Here is a 17,258-nt window from a genome sequence, read left to right on the forward strand (position 1 = left end):
ATGTAATGTGCTGTGCCCACCATGTCATGTCATGTGCATTGCAGTGCCCCCATGTAATGTGCTGTGCCCACTGTCATGTCATGTGCATTGCAGTGCCCCCATGTAATGTGCTGTGCCCACTGTCATGTCATGTGCATTGCAGTGCCCCCATGTAATGTGCTGTGCCCACCATGTCATGTCATGTGCATTGCAGTGCCCCCATGTAATGTGCTGTGCCCACTGTCATGTCATGTGCATTGCAGTGCCCCCATGTAATGTGCTGTGCCCACCATGTCATGTGCATTGCAGTGCCCCCATGTAATGTGCTGTTCCCACCATGTCATGTGCATTGCAGTGCCCCCCATGTAATGTGCTGTGCCCACCATGTCATGTCATGTGCATTTCAGTGCCCCCCATGTAATGTGCTGTGCCCACCATGTCATGTCATGTGCATTGCAGTGCCCCCATGTAATGTGCTGTGCCCACCATGTCATGTCATGTGCATTGCAGTGCCCCCATGTAATGTGCTGTGCCCACTGTCATGTCATGTGCATTGCAGTGCCCCCATGTAATGTGCTGTGCCCACTGTCATGTCATGTGCATTGCAGTGCCCCCATGTAATGTGCTGTGCCCACCATGTCATGTGCATTGCAGTGCCCCCATGTAATGTGCTGTGCCCACCATGTCATGTGCATTGCAGTGCCCCCCATGTAATGTGCTGTGCCCACCATGTCATGTCATGTGCATTGCAGTGCCCCCATGTAATGTGCTGTTCCCACCATGTCATGTGCATTGCAGTGCCCCCATGTAATGTGCTGTGCCCACCATGTCATGTCATGTGCATTGCAGTGCCCCCATGTAATGTGCTGTGCCCACCATGTCATGTCATGTGCATTGCAGTGCCCCCCATGTAATGTGCTGTGCCCACCATGTCATGTCATGTGCATTGCAGTGCCCCCATGTAATGTGCTGTTCCCACCATGTCATGTGCATTGCAGTGCCCCCATGTAATGTGCTGTGCCCACCATGTCATGTGCATTGCAGTGCCCCCCATGTGATGTGCTGTGCCCACCATGTCATGTCATGTGCATTGCAGTGCCCCCATGTAATGTGCTGTGCCCACCATGTCATGTCATGTGCATTGCAGTGCCCCCATGTAATGTGCTGTGCCCACCATGTCATGTCATGTGCATTGCAGTGCCCCCATGTAATGTGCTGTGTGCTGTGCCCACCATGTCATGTCATGTGCATTGCAGTGCCCCCCATGTAATGTGCTGTGCCCACTGTCATGTCATGTGCATTGCAGTGCCCCCATGTAATGTGCTGTGCCCACCATGTCATGTGCATTGCAGTGCCCCCCATGTTATGTGCTGTGCCCACCATGTCATGTCATGTGCATTGCAGTGCCCCCATGTAATGTGCTGTGCCCACCATGTCATGTCATGTGCATTGCAGTGCCCCCATGTAATGTGCTGTGCCCACCATGTCATGTCATGTGCATTGCAGTGCCCCCCATGTAATGTGCTGTGCCCACCATGTCATGTCATGTGCATTGCAGTGCCCCCATGTAATGTGCTGTGCCCACTGTCATGTCATGTGCATTGCAGTACCCCCATGTAATGTGCTGTGCCCACCATGTCATGTGCATTGCAGTGCCCCCCATGTAATGTGCTGTGCCCACCATGTCATGTCATGTGCATTGCAGTGCCCCCCATGTAATGTGCTGTTCCCACCATGTCATGTGCATTGCAGTGCCCCCATGTAATGTGCTGTGCCCACTATGTCATGTGCATTGCAGTGCCCCTCATGTAATGTGCTGTGCCCACCATGTCATGTCATGTGCATTGCAGTGCCCCCATGTAATGTGCTGTGCCCAGCATGTCATGTCATGTACATTGCAGTGCCCCTCATGTAATGTGCTGTGCCCACCATGTCATGTCATGTGCATTGCAGTGCCCCCATGTAATGTGCTGTGCCCACTGTCATGTGCATTGCAGTGCCCCCATGTAATGTGCTGTGCCCACCATGTCATGTCATGTGCATTGCAGTGCCCCCATGTAATGTGCTGTGCCCACCATGTCATGTCATGTGCATTGCAGTGCCCCCATGTAATGTGCTGTGCCCACCATGTCATGTCATGTGCATTGCAGTGCCCCCATGTAATGTGCTGTGCCCACTGTCATGTGCATTGCAGTGCCCCCATGTAATGTGCTGTGCCCACCATGTCATGTCATGTGCATTGCAGTGCCCCCCATGTAATGTGCTGTGCCCACCATGTCATGTGCATTGCAGTGCCCCCCATGTAATGTGCTGTGCCCACCATGTCATGTGCATTGCAGTGCCCCCATGTAATGTGCGGTGCCCACCATGTCATGTGCATTGCAGTGCCCCCCATGTAATGTGCTGTGCCCACCATGTCATGTCATGTGCATTGCAGTGCCCCCATGTAATGTGCTGTGCCCACCATGTCATGTGCATTGCAGTGCCCCCCATGTAATGTACTGTGCCCACTATGTCATGTCATGTGCATTGCAGTGGCCCCATGTAATGTGCTGTGCACACTATGTCATGTGCTGTGCTTTGCAGTGCCCCCCCCCCATGTAATGTGCTGTGCCCACTATGTCATGTGCTGTGCATTGCAGTGCTCCCATGTAATGTGCTGTGCCAACTATGTCATGTGCTGTGCGTTGCAGTGCCTCCCATGTAATGTGCTGTGCCAACTATGTCATGTGCTGTGCATTGCAGTGCCTCCCATGTAATGTGCTGTGCCAACTATGTCATGTGCTGTGCATTGCAGTGCCCCCCATGTAATGTGCTGTGCCAACTATGTCATGTCATGTGCATTGCAGTGCCCCCATGTATTGTGCTGTTCCCACCATGTCATGTCATGTGCATTGCAGTGCCCCCATGTATTGTGCTGTTCCCACCATGTCATGTCATGTGCATTGCAGTGCCCCCATGTAATGTGCTGTGCCCACTATGTCATGTCATGTGCATTGCAGTGCCCCCCATGTAATGTGCTGTGCCCACCATGTCATGTCATGTGCATTGCAGTGCCCCCATGTAATGTGCTGTGCCCACTGTCATGTGCATTGCAGTGCCCCTATGTAATGTGCTGTGCCCACCATGTCATGTCATGTGCATTGCAGTGCCCCCCATGTAATGTGCTGAGCCCACCATGTCATGTCATGCCATGTGCATTGCAGTGCCCCCATGTATGTGCTGTGCCTGTGCCCACCATGTCATGTGCATTACAGTGCCCCCCATGTAATGTGCTGTGCCCACTATGTCATGTGCTGTGCATTGCAGTGCCCCCATGTAATGTGCTGTGCCCACTATGTCATGTGCTGTGCATTGCAGTGCCCCCCTTGTAATGTGCTGTGCCAACTATGTCATGTGCTGTGCATTGCAGTGCCCCCCATGTAATGTGCTCTGCCCAGTATGTAATTTGCTGTGCATTGCAGTGCTCACTATGTAATGTGCAGTGCCCACCATGTCATGTGCTGTACATTGCAGTGCCCACCATGTAATGTGCTGTGCCATGCAGTGATCCCACCAAGTAATGTACAGTGCCCACCATGTAATGTGATGTGCCATGCAGTGCCCACCATGTCATGTGTAGTTCCCACCATGTCATGTGCTGTGCCCACCCTGCCGTGTGTTGTGCCCACTGTGCAATGTGCTGGGCTGTTCAGCAGTGCCCACCATGTCATGTGCAGTTCCTAACATGTAATGTGCAGTTGCATTGCCCACCATGAAATGTGCTGTGCCATGCAGTGCCCACCATGTAATGCGCTCTACCCACCATGTAATGTGCTGTGCCATGCAGTGCCAACCGTGTCATGTGCAGTGCCCACCATGTAAATTACTGTGCAGTGCCCAACCTGTCGTGCTGTGTTGTGCCCACCATGTCATATGCTGCGCCATGCAGTGCTTACCATGTAATGTGCTGTACCCAGCATGTAAGGTGCTGTACATTGTCCACCATGGTATGTGCCGTGCAGTACCCACAATGGAATGCACTATGCAGGGCTCACCATGTCATGTGCGGTGTACACCAATTAATGTGCTGTGCTGTGTCATGCAGTGCCCACCATATCATGTGGTGTCATGCAGTGCCCACCTTGCCATGTGCTGTGCAGTGCCCACCATGCCATGTGCAGTACCCACCATATAATATGCTGTGCCCACCATATAATGTGCTGTGCAGTGCCCACTTGTAATGTGCAGTGCCCACCATGTAATGTGCTCAGCTATGCCCGCCATGTCATGTGCTGTGCCCACCATATAAGGTCCTGTGCCCACCGTGTGCATGTGCTGTGTCCACCATGCAATGTGCTGTGTTGTGCAGTACCAACCATGTCATGTGCTGTGCCCACCATATAATGTACTGTGCCTACCTTTTAATGTGCTGTATTGGGCAGTGCCAACAGTGTAATGTGCTGTGCCCGCCATGTAATGTGCTTCGCCCACCATAAAATGTGCTGTATCCATGTATCCACCATGTAATGTGTAGTGCCAACCATGTAATGTACTGTGCTATCCCCCCCCCCCCGTGTAATGTACTATGCTGTGCCCCCCAGAGACTCACCCCCTCATTCTCACCCCCCCCCCCTCCCTCTTTCACCCCCCTCTCTCTCCATCCCCTCTCTTTCACCCTGTTCTCTCTCTCACCCCCTTCATCCCCCATTCTCTCTCTCTTGCCCCCTTCAACCCCCTCTTTCCTACCACCCTCTCTCTCTTTCACCCTCTCTCTATTCCCCTTTTTCTCACCCCCTTTCTCTCATCCCCATCTCTCTCATTCAATGCCTTTCTCTCTCTTTTCCCCTCCCTCTCATCCCCTCTCTTTCAGCCCCCTATCTCGCTATCACCCCCCCCCCCCCCTCTCTCTACCACTCTCTCACACCCCTCTCTCTCTTTAATTTAATTCAACAAAAAATTGTTTGCGTTTTCATTTTATTTATTTTCATAAAAAGGCCCACCAAAATCCTTAGCACCAGGCCCATGTTGCTCTTAATCTGGCCCTGGATAGCAATAGCTAACGCGTTTCACATGCAGAAATACAATACAAGTAAATGATAGTATTGTTAAGAACGGATTTTATTTAAAAAAAAACCTCCTCAACAGTATGTAAAAAATCATGATTACAACATTCTAACATGTAATAAAACATGATCATCGATAATTCAATGACATCATCACACACTGTAACATGTGAATACTGAGTTACAGTAAGAACTGATAATATAGATAGATTGAAGTAAGGCAATATAATGTAAATTCAAAAATTGGCAAAAATTCATATAGGAAAAAAATCAAATATGTAGACGCATGATAGTAATAGAAGAATTGCATCCTAAAAATCTTGACGCGTTTCGTGGAATACGCTCCACTTCCTCAGGAGAAGGTACAATAAACTGTAAAAAGTATGTAAACAATGTTGTAGTCTGATGATTAGACAAAAAATCGGGTAAAGGGAGGGGGTAAGAAAAAAGAGCTCACCCAGATAAAGAAACACCATTTCCAAATTAGCTCACAGATCAGCTCAAGGTTCAACACATAATGCTGTGGACAGAAGGGCATCTGGGGATGTCTGCACCGGGAACTGTGGGAGTCCTACCCGTGAGCACCAAGGTACACATAGGAGGACATCATGAAAAGTTCAGATCTCCATGGTGTGGTCAATAGTGACTTGGTCAACGATCCCAAAGGGGATCTCTATAAGGAGTATTTCATTATACATGATTATAGTGATCATATTTTTTTAGCTAGTGCCAAAATGGCACAGAGCATGTGACTGCTGATCCCAGAGAGAAGGAAGAAACAAAGTAACCCAAAGTGGTAAAAGTGTGCTAGTGGATCTGATCAAAAGTGTGAGCAATCCTCATGGATCAGTTAAAACATAAGAGTGAAGTGAAAAAATGTGTTAGATAGACTTAATGACAAAATGAAAAAGAGAGATGGAGAGGTGAAATGAGCAAAAAAGAATAGTGAAACCACAATCACCGAGTAATGCACCTCAATATGCATGTTGTAGCCATGTTCCAAAGTATCAGGAAAAATGTCCCAAATCCATTTTTTTTTAAAGGGTGAATGTTGGGTGAAAGTTATGAAAATCTTCGATGAAAACATTTATAAATAGAACCCTAAATCACATGGGGACAAATTGGTGAATTTTGGGTGAAAGTTACGTGACTCGGGCAAAAACATAGATAAATACACCCCTATAGCTGAATCTGCTAATAAAACTTTCATAGTTTATGTTGGTTACCTAGGTTGAGAAAAGATACAAGTCCCACTAAGCCTAGGTTCACATCTTCGTGGCTCTGGGTGCTGCATTTGCATGGGTACAACAGCCATTTATGGGAGTGAGATACAGATCATCAGTGTAAATGCTGTACTTACTGTGTCCTGTCAGATTGGCTCTCCCTTCCTCACACGCTATCTCTGTGTATAGAAAGGAGAGCCGATAACCGGCAAGATTGTACACAGCTGTTTACGTGGTAAAGGGCCACTGCGATTGGCCCTTTACCCAGCAATCATAGACACATCCCGATGCTATAGTGCATTGGGAAAGTGGTTAAAGTGGAACTATACTCACCTTTACTTCAGTACTGCAGTGTCTCGGAGCTCCCCTCTGGCCACTGACACCTTCAGGCCAAGATGACGACACTACCACACATGAATTAATTCATCTTAACATTGCCAAATCGTACACTGAGCTGCGCATGCGCTGCTCAGTATACAGGACATACAGGCAGGTAAGGAACTTTAATGCAGAAGAGATATAGCTCATGTCTTTTCTGCATTAAAAATCCTGCCTATTTTTTCTCACCTCTAAAGCCTCATACACACGATTGGACTTTCTACAAACTTTCCCGTGGATTTTTGTACAAAGGGGGTTGGCTGTAAACTAATTAAACATACACACGGCAGGACTTTTTCGTCAACAAACACGAACGTAGTGACGTTTCATCGTACTGACGACACTTCAAAAAGAGGACGTTCAATTCTCCGGCTCCACCCTTTGGTCATCTTCTGTATTGTTGTCTGATCTTTTGCATTGGTTCTGAGCATGCATGTTTGTAGTTTGTACAAAAGTCCGATGGTTTTGTGTACACACAATCGGACTTTGCTCCATCAGACTTTTGTTGCCGGAAAGTTTGTCCGTTCGCACAGCCAACAAAAGTCTGATGAAAACCAAAAAAGTTTGTCCGATGGAGTGTACACACGGTCAGATGTTCCCTTACAAGAGCTAATTTGCATGTTTGTTGTCAAAAAGTCAGATTGTGTGTACGGGCCTTAAGGCTGCATTCACATCCGCGTGTTCTGGAAATGTGCGCAGAAAGGATGTGGGTTTGGACTACAGAATACCTCCCCACCCCTCTCTTTGCCTCTGTAACACAGCGGCAGGAGTTCTGTTGTCCACAAAGAAAATTGTGCAGGGCTGATAACACTGGCCATTAAAGAACTTTGACAGAATCTCGGGGAAGCAACATGCAAATATCAACTTCTGACAGGCAACTGAGGTTGTGGCATGCCTCCTGCAACTTGTGTCCGTCTGCAGGTTAGTGAGGATTATGTATTAAAGTGGTAGATGCAAAAGGGGAAGTGGGGGGGATAAGATTATGCCACAGTTCCAACTCCAAAAACTGGAAGCTGCCATTACCTATCACGTGCCCTGGAATTGGGACTCCCATGGTACTCAGAAAAATAAAAGTTGTGTGGAAGGATCTCTTAGCTACCATTTTAGTACTTCCGGAGCCTCCCTATTGGTCTATAAGAGTGCCCATGTGAGGAGCTGGGAAGGGAGAGTCCAACGTCATTTGTAAAGGATTTCACCTGCTCTCTGTATATCTCTGGATCTACTGATCATTTTGACACTCATTTTTCCCTGAAGTTAAAGCAGTAATAAACCCCAAAGCAAACATTTAATTTATTGCAGCTTGCCAATTCTTAGATGTGGTGGCTGCATCAGTTTTCTTTGTTTAGTCTTTATTTCCTTAATTTTCATCTGGTGACCCAACCGGTAAGTCGGTTGTTTTTCAACAGAGCAAGCTCTCCTGCAAATGCATCAGTTAGATGTTTGAGGCAAACCAGTTACCACTGAGAGGGGTGATTACAATGATCAGCTTTCAATCAATTAATTATTTATTTATGTAAAACAATTATCCCAAAAGGAAAAAAAACTGTTGCTGTAACTGCTTATAAAGTGTGATATGGAGTTTGGCTTCAGTCTGCTAGTGTATTTAAATCTGCTGGTACATCCAACACCCTCCCCCCAGACTGGCAATGTTGCTGCCCAAAGGTGCCCCCTGTGCTCCTTCATTCTGGGGGCCCTTTAATACAGGAGGTTGTTACTGGCCAGATCACCAGGTGAAAACAGACGGAAAAAAGTTTAAAATAAAAGAAAACGAATGCAGCCTCCACATCTAATGATTGATAAGCTGCAATATATTTCGTTTTAGGTTTTGGGTTTAATATCACTTTAAAGTGTGTATCTGAGAAAAATTAAAAGAAAAAAGAAAAACAAAATATATGTAATACAGCTCTACATGACATGCACCCCCACCTAGGCCCTGCAAGTGCAGAAAAATCCCTGCTGCTCTACCAGAATTGCATTCAGCTCCTTATTTCCTCTTGTGGAATGACACCACATGCCTTTTTGAAGACTAGAATGATAGGACTTGATGTCAGCTCTGCAAGTTATCTATTGTTAACCCTTTCGCTGCCCAAGCAGTTTTTGCGCTTTTTAATTTTTTTTTGGCACACACATTTAAAAATCTATTTTTATAAGATTACCTAACCCCCCCCCCCCCAAGTTATATATTTTCTGAAAGCAGAGACCCTGGAGAATAAAATAGTATCAGTTCCAATTTTAATGGTTTATCAAGAGCAAAATGTCAGCAAAAAAATATTAAAGTGGTTGCAAAGGTAATATTTTTTTTTAAATAACAAACATCCCTATACTTACTCGCTCTGTGCAATGGAATTGCAGATTACAAATATCTGAATTCCCAGTAACAGTTTAGTTGTGTGTTCGTGGTGCAGGGGATCATGGTCCAGACCAGGTTAATGCTGTTAATCAGGTAACTGTCTGAGGACTTTGTTCTTTGTTTGTTTAGCTAAAGTTTTTCCATCAATCTTAGCCTATTCTGGTAAATTAGTGAGAAACTTTCACTGAATTCATGCATTGTTGTATAGTGTGACCTGTGTGCAGCTTGGGTTATCTACCATCCCACAATTTAGAGGAAGTCTGTAAAAAATGCAAGCTCAATTCAGTATATTCTAGTTGTCCATGACATCCTTAAAAATGTAAAGTTATTGTAAAGATCACTTTGTAAAACAACCTATTCAGTTTAAAATAGAAATGAAAGGCAAAATATGTATAGATTAAAAAAAAAAAAATCTTATAAATACCTTTTTTTCTCCCTTTTTTTATATGTGATCACATTCCCTCTGTTCTCAGCTGCATAAGAGCTGGGGGTGGGGGGAGAAGCAGCAGCACACCAAGCTTCCCAGTGAATGGCCCTGCAGCGAGGGGCGTGTCAGGACAAGTCTGATCATTGGAGGAGAGTAGGCTGAGTTCCCAGCATAGCTAGAGAACTGACCATGGCGTGCTCTCATGCTTAGTGTGGTCAGTTTTTAATAGGAAAGCAAAGGGACTAGCAGGAACACCAGGAATTTCACACAAAGGAAGCAATACAAAGAGAACAAGATAGTTTTTCATGCAAGTACATAGTACAGCAGGCTCATATCAGGAATACAAAGTGTTGGGATAACAAATGCTTTAATTCAACAAAAGATTTATTTTCCACTTTAGAATATCACCCAATCCCAGATTCAGCTTCTTATTTTTTGCAGGTAGCATAAAAATATTGGGGACATGTTACAACTTGCTCTTCCTGTTAATATATACAGTATTATTACTGTAGTGTATATAATAACCCACCACTACCAGAATTAAGCCATACGATCACTAATTGCAGTTCAGAATTCCTGGCTGGCAGATATAAAAAATACAAATTAAGGCAGCGCTATCATTATTAACACATCATTAAATGTATTTTTTTAACCTCCCTGGCGATATAATTATGTCAGTTTTTTGATGCTGAAAGTGGTACAATTATTTTGCATGGAAATTTGGCGTTTTATATTGTAGGACTGTAATTCTTAGAAATAACTCACTTAAATCTGTCCAAACCAGAGTCTAGTAGACATCCCGGGTATGATAAAGTTTGAAACACGAAATAATAAAATATAATATAATAAATAACTATAAAGAATTATACCAAATAATAATATAATAATAATAATAAAAATTATTTAATAATGTAATCAAATCAAAAACACTGAAATTTGCTCAGTTGCAGAATTGTCGCTTTCGTTACTTTTCAGTGTTTGATGACGGATCTCCCCACAAATCACTATCGCTCAATTCTGTGAGTGATTCTAATTTATTATCGCTGTTTTCTAGCTGGTCTAAAAGCACTTTTGATGTAAAGGGACGGTTTTGGTTGCTATGGACAATCTCCGGTTTCCAGGCAGAAAGAACAGTTTTTATAATATAAAACTGCATGCAGGCCACTTGAGAAACCACTAGGGACAAAAGGGATGTGAAATAATTTCATACAATAATGTAATCTGTAAGATTACATTATACTCTATGTATTGTGTGTGTTTCACTTTTTGAATTTGGCGCCGTTCTCCGTCCCCGTGCGTCGCAACGCTTGCAGGGAACGGAGATCGGCTCCGTGATGAATCGAGTGGAAGGACGAGCCGCTCACACTGCAGGGAGACATCGCAGGATCCAGGGGACAAGGTAAGAAAGCTCTTCCTGGATCCTGCGATGCGATCCCAAGTCTGGCTCAGGGTTTTTCGGTTCTGAAATTCCACCCCGAGCCAGACGCGGGAATACCGCCAGGGAGGTTAAAGAAAATTAGTGTAAGTACCTAAATTTGACCTGATATCCTGCCGCTATTCCTATATAGCAGGGCTGGAGTGTGCTAGAAAGAAACAGCACAAGGAGTCAATCAAGAGAATAATAGGAGAAAGCAGAGTAATTAAAAATTAGCACATTACTGTGCTGCTTCTTCTTTCACTATCCTATCATGGGCTGGGGCAGGTACAGGATGTCCTGTGTGTAGGGGGGTAGGTGGTCTGACAGTTGACACTTCCTCAATGTTTCCCTCCTCGCTGGGTGCCAAGCAAGGGTCACATGTGAGGCCTACCTCAGAGTGGGTTCTTCTGGGCCACTCTAGGCACTTTGGGCAGGGTCACTTTACACATGGGGTACCTTTACTTGAACAGACGACTGAACTCTAGTTAACGCTTTCAATGTAAACTAACACCACCATGGTCACTGATGCACTTACGAGGGACACGCAGAGACAATGCCCTCACCACCTGTCCAGCGTATAAATACTACCTCACTTCCAGTAATGGGGCAGTGCCGTGTGCCTAGCATGGACTCCTTGCATTACCTTCACTAAACTCTTCTTCTTCCATACCTGTGCACAGGCTGAGGACCTCTGCGTTGCCGATCTGCTCCTGTTGCTATGGGAGATGGACCCGCTCATGGAGAGAGTGCTGACAACTCCTACAAGAGGCTATCCCACTTGTCACATACACACACTTACGACAGGCTACTAGAGAAATATTTATTACCCTTGGTAACCATTTGTGTCTTCACACTGTATGGTCACTTATACCACCGTCTTCATACCCCAATTTGCTTAGCTGACCTGAACTGTGGACTGTGTGTGCCAGTAACTTGCATTACACCCTTTAAAGCAGAACTTTACCCATGACAACGTGATAAAAATAATGTTCTTAGAAAAGAACATACATTTCACATTAATTATTATGCTACCAAAATTATTGTGTGCTGTAAATGACCTCCAGCATTGTTCCTGTTTCTTCTTATGGAGGCTGTCATTTTGCTGAAGCCTAGAGCCCCTTAACAACAGTAAATCATAAAGTGGAACAAAACCTATCGATTCAACGGTTTCAAAAAACAGTTACATTCCTGGAATGCCGGGATTGCTAACTTGTCACATTTGTTTCTGTCCTTAACCAAACTGTCAAACCATCAAGTGGCTGGTGTCAAAACTGATCACATGTACAGCATCATGGCAGTTGCAGATCAAACAGAAGCAGCTTCTGGAGGGTTTAATTCTACTTTAATGCCGCGTACACACGGTCGGACTTTTCAGCTACAAAAGTCCGACAGCCCGTCCGACAGACTTTCGACAGACTTTCGACGGACTTTTGGCGGACTTTCAACAGACTTTCTAACGACCGGACTTGCCCACACGATCACACCAAAGTCCGACGGATTCGTACGTGATGACGTACACCGGACTAAAATAAGGAAGTTGATAGCCAGTAGCCAATAGCTGCCCTAGCGTGGGTTTTTGTTCGTCGGACTAGCATACAGACGAGCAGATTTCTGGGTCCGGCGGAGTTACAACGTAAAGATTTGAAGCATGTTCCAAATCTAAAGTCCGTCAGATTTGTGACTGGAAATGTCCGCTGAAGGTCCGGTGAAGCCCACACACAATCGGATTACCTCCGGATTTGGTCCGTCGGCCAAGTCAGGTCGAAAAGTCCGACCGTGTGTACGCGGCATAAGTCTGTCAGCAGATCGGCCTCTACAAACTTAGCAGTGCCTAAAAGTGCCTAAAAATGGAGAGCAACTGAGCATGTGCAGAGCCAGGTGAGACAATGTATTACTGGATTTTAACAGTATAAACACAATACAAAAACAATAGGCAAATAGGAACTATGACTGTGTCCTATACTGCACTCTCTACTTTTTATCAATTTTCTGTGATAAATTCATTTTTATATAACTTTCTCTGAGTTTTTGGTATACACATTATTTCCTCTATACAAAATGTACCTTTAAAGTCCCCTATCCCTTATTTTTTTGCTCTTTATATGTTTTGGGATGTTGGTACCATATTAGGATTAAAGTCTTTTGGAGCTGAACTCTGCCCATATTTTTGTATCCACTTATTTTTAAAGTTTTACAGTTATACCTGCAAAAGGGGCCAGCCTGACGTGATCTAGCACAACTTCTTTTTCTGACTAAAGGTACATTTTAGGTAACTTCAGACCAGGCAAAGGCAAAGTTTCAACAGCTTTACTTAAAGTAGAACTATAGGCAAAACTTTTTTTTTCATTTTGGATAGAGTAAGACAGGGTTATAACCCCTGTCAGATTTTTTTTCGTCATCTGTGTCCGATTACAGAGATTTCACTTTACTTCCTGTCCCATAGCCAAACCAGGAGTGAGAGAAAATCTCTGTAAATCAAGGGAATTCCTTGGGGACTCCAGAACTAGTATCTGCATTGGAAGATTTCCCCTCTATTACCTTTCTGGGGACAACCCAAAATGTGGGTAATTTCTTATACTTTCACTTACAATGATAATGGTAAACAGGACAAATAGACAGGGTGAATCTCCTTAACAGGGACACAGACAGCAAAAAAAAAACTGGCAGGTGTTTTAATCCATCTTCACTTTATCCAAAACTAAAAAAAAAGTTTTGCCTTTAGTTATACTTAAAAAAAAAAACTTGGCATGACAGTCAAACAAAGGCAACAGTCTTTTCCTAAACTAATCCCTAACTCAGGCTTGTGGCTGCCCCAGCATACCTGCACAGGAAAGAGTCCATAACTGGTCCATGATGGTAGTATCCAGGTTTGGCATCTTTAGGGCAGACTGTAGGTCCCAGCAATCCCCCTATGCTGTGGAAGGATCCTGAAGGCGGATATTCATTAGTTGGCACTCTGGTCTCAGCCAGGCAAGCAGGACAGACTCCGGCAACAGTGATAGGAACAACCATTCTCTCAGGTTCTCAAGCCCTGAGCCCCTCAGGTCTGGACCCCTGTCCCTTTTATAATGCACAGAACCAGTGAAAAACCCTTCAAGAAAGATCCAGGGGAAGAACAGGGGCAGCACAAAACTTACCTGCCTATATATGCTCAGAGGAAGTGGGCAAAATGATGATGACCATCCAACAGAGGACATCTAGCTAAAAGGAAATACTGCACTGAAAACCTCTGGATTGGATTGAATGTGAATATGGTAACAAAAGCTGGGTTTGTTCAGAAGACTATTACTACTTACCCCTCATACAGGTGCTGCCTCCAAACTTTGCACTGCAGCATCTTCAGTCTGGTGCCCCACTGTGGTTCCATTCACCGAGCATTACATAGCTATAGGCAAGGCCACTGTTAGAATTAGTGGGGCCATATACAGCCTACCTGATGAAGCCCCCTCTTTGACCCCACCCTCGACCCCATCCCTGGCCCTCCTCAAAACAAAATGCGTTGATTGCCCAGTGACGCCTATGTGCGGTGTGTGGACATTAAAGGTTTCTGGGGCATAAAAGGGAGATTGTTTGGGGGAGGTAAAAACACAGCTTAGCTGCACGTTTTTACTGCCCCCAACACAAGTGTAAAGTAGCAGCTCTATAAAGTCTGTAACACACAGTACAAAGATAAGTTAATAAAGTAAGCACCTAACAGCCATGTGACAGAGCCAAACAGCACCTGCTGTGCGATTATCATAACTCTGATTATCGTAAGCACAGTGAGGATTCTGTGGACTCTAAACAGATATCAGTGTCGCTCACAGTGCAGCCATGCCACCCGCCACCGCCGGGATTATACTTGCTGCTCCCTGTCAGTCGCTTCACATCAGGCACCTGGCTGAGGGAGCAGAGCAAAGCATGTTTGTTGAGATCATTCCACCAGGAAAGGCAGTGGGCAGCCTACAATTTAGCAGCACAAATTGTAGCCCTGGATTGTGTACCTCTGCCTTAAAAAAGAAGAAAAAGTCCCTTCAGGCTCTCACCTTCTGGGCCCCTCTGTCAACCTGATGGGGCCCAGGAAAATGTAATTATACATCCCCCTAAGCAAATAGGAAGGGGGGTGTAGTTTAGTAAGCACTATTTTTTTAAATGGCAGAACTGAACTATAAAGCTGCCTGGGCCCCCCTGTTGAGCTGATGGGGCCCGGTCCCAGTACAATAGGGCTGGTTGTATTGCCTTATCAGCGGCCCTGGCTACAGGATACAGTAAAAAACTAGAGGTTGATAGATAGAATTAAACCACACAAAGTGGGTGGAGATGGCAACACCGCAAAGAATGTCAGACACTAAAGACTTTTCAGTGTCAGTTAAAAGTGCCAAGACTGGAGCCAGCATCTCTCAGAGAAGTTATCAATAGACAAATAGGTGCTCACCTATTTCTATATTTGTTCTTAGATATCCAGTATTTGGTTGTTAGGGTATTGCAGCTCCAGATATACATATCTTAGTGACACGGAGTACAGGCGGGTTTGATTAACATACATAAGCTTGTTTTATAGTGTTCTTTTGCACAGAACCAATTTTGATTACTATTTTGAATGGCAACTGAGTCACCTTAAAGTACAACGTAGCAAACAATGTGCATTTGATCAAATTATAAGCAGATTTGGACAATTTCTCCTTAGATTTACAGTGCCTTGCAAAAGTATTCACCCCCCTTGGCATTTTTCGTGTTTTGTTTCCTTACAACCTGGAATTAACATGGATTGTTTGAGGATTTGCATCATTTAATTTACAGAAAATGCCCACAACTTTGAAGATGATTTTTTTTTTTTTATTGTGAAGCAAACAACAAATTGGACAAAATAACAGAAAAAGTCAATGTGCATAACTATTCACCCCCCTAAAGTCAATACGTTGTATCACAGCTCCAAGTCACTTTGGATAAGTCTCTATGAGCTTGCCGCATCTTACCACTGGGATTTTTGCCCATTCCTCCTTGCAAAACTGCTTCAACTCCCTAAAGTTGGATGGTTTGCACTTGTGAACAAGAATCTTTAATGCCGCATACACACGGGCTCACTTTTCGACGGACTAGGACTGGCGGACTTTTCGACTGACTTTCCAATGAACTTTTCAAATGAACGGACTTGCCTACACACGATTAACCAAAGTCAGACGGATTCGTACGCGATGACGTACGACCGGACTAAAACAAGGAAGTTCATAGCCAGTAGCCAACTGCTACCCTAGCGTCGGTTTTTGTCCGTCGGACTAGCATACAGTCCGTCGGAAAGATTTCATTTCTAGGTACGTCGAACTTTTGGGAAAAAAAAATTCTGCTGGATCCCACACACGATCGAATTATCCAACGGACTCCGGTCCGCCGGACCAAGTCTGCCGTAAAGTCCGCTCGTGTGTACGCGGCATAAGTCTGACCACAGATTTTTCTATTGGAATGGGGTCTGGGCTTTGACTAGGCCATTCCAACACATTTACATGTTTTCCCTTAAACCACTCTAATGTTGCTTTAGCAATGTGTTTGGGGTCATGAAGGTTTGAAGGTGAACCTCCATCCTAGCTTCAAATCACACACAGAGTGGTATAGGTTTTGCTCAAGAATATCCCTGAATTTAGCACCATCCATCTTTCCCTCAACTCTGACCAGTTTCCCAGATACTCCTCAAGCGTTACCCCTGCTGACCCGCTAGGTCCCTGGCTTGGCACTCACTAATGCTCCTCAAGTGTCACCTCTGCTGTCCCGCTGGGTCCCTGACTTGGCACTTGCTGAAGTTTTCCCATTTCTTCACCGTCCCCGGCTAGTGAGAAGACTGCTCTGGTACTGGCTCCAGCTTACTCACAATGGTCTCCGGTAACAAGGTGGATGGTCCCTTAGTGGTGACAGCTTCCCCTCTACCTCTGACCTCAACTGGTTACCCGTCAGGCTGAACCGTTACTCTTGGTTGGCCTCCAATCCTGCAGTCCCAACCCTGCGCTGCTTCTCCTGCTTCTGAATAGGCTCTCAGACAGCCTAGCAGCCTGATGTCCCTGGGATAGGCCTCAGGCTTCCGGCCTAGCAGCCCGGGGCAGCATAACGCATGTCCACACAGACAGCCGTCCAGGTGGCACAGAATCACCTGACTCCACCCAAATAAAAAGGCTCTCCCAGCAGGCCAAGGGACTAAATAAACCCCCACCAATTGGCTGAGACACCCAATCCATTCATAACCTGACCTTGCTAAGCCATGTCTATCTAATGTCACCAGCATAACGCCACCTAGCGACAGAAGAGAGAAGGTGCAGCAAGTCCAGAACTAGAGAGGAATCAGTGGATCTACTAAAAATTAACCAGGGAAACTACTGCCTGGCAAACTAAATTTACTTAGCAACAGTGCCTAAACACCAGGGTGCTACACATATAAATTACAATTGCCCATATCCCTGGATCTAAGAATTAC

Source organism: Aquarana catesbeiana, linkage group LG03 (genome assembly GCF_042186555.1).
Source record: "Aquarana catesbeiana isolate 2022-GZ linkage group LG03, ASM4218655v1, whole genome shotgun sequence".
Taxonomy (NCBI): Eukaryota; Metazoa; Chordata; class Amphibia; order Anura; family Ranidae; genus Aquarana; species Aquarana catesbeiana.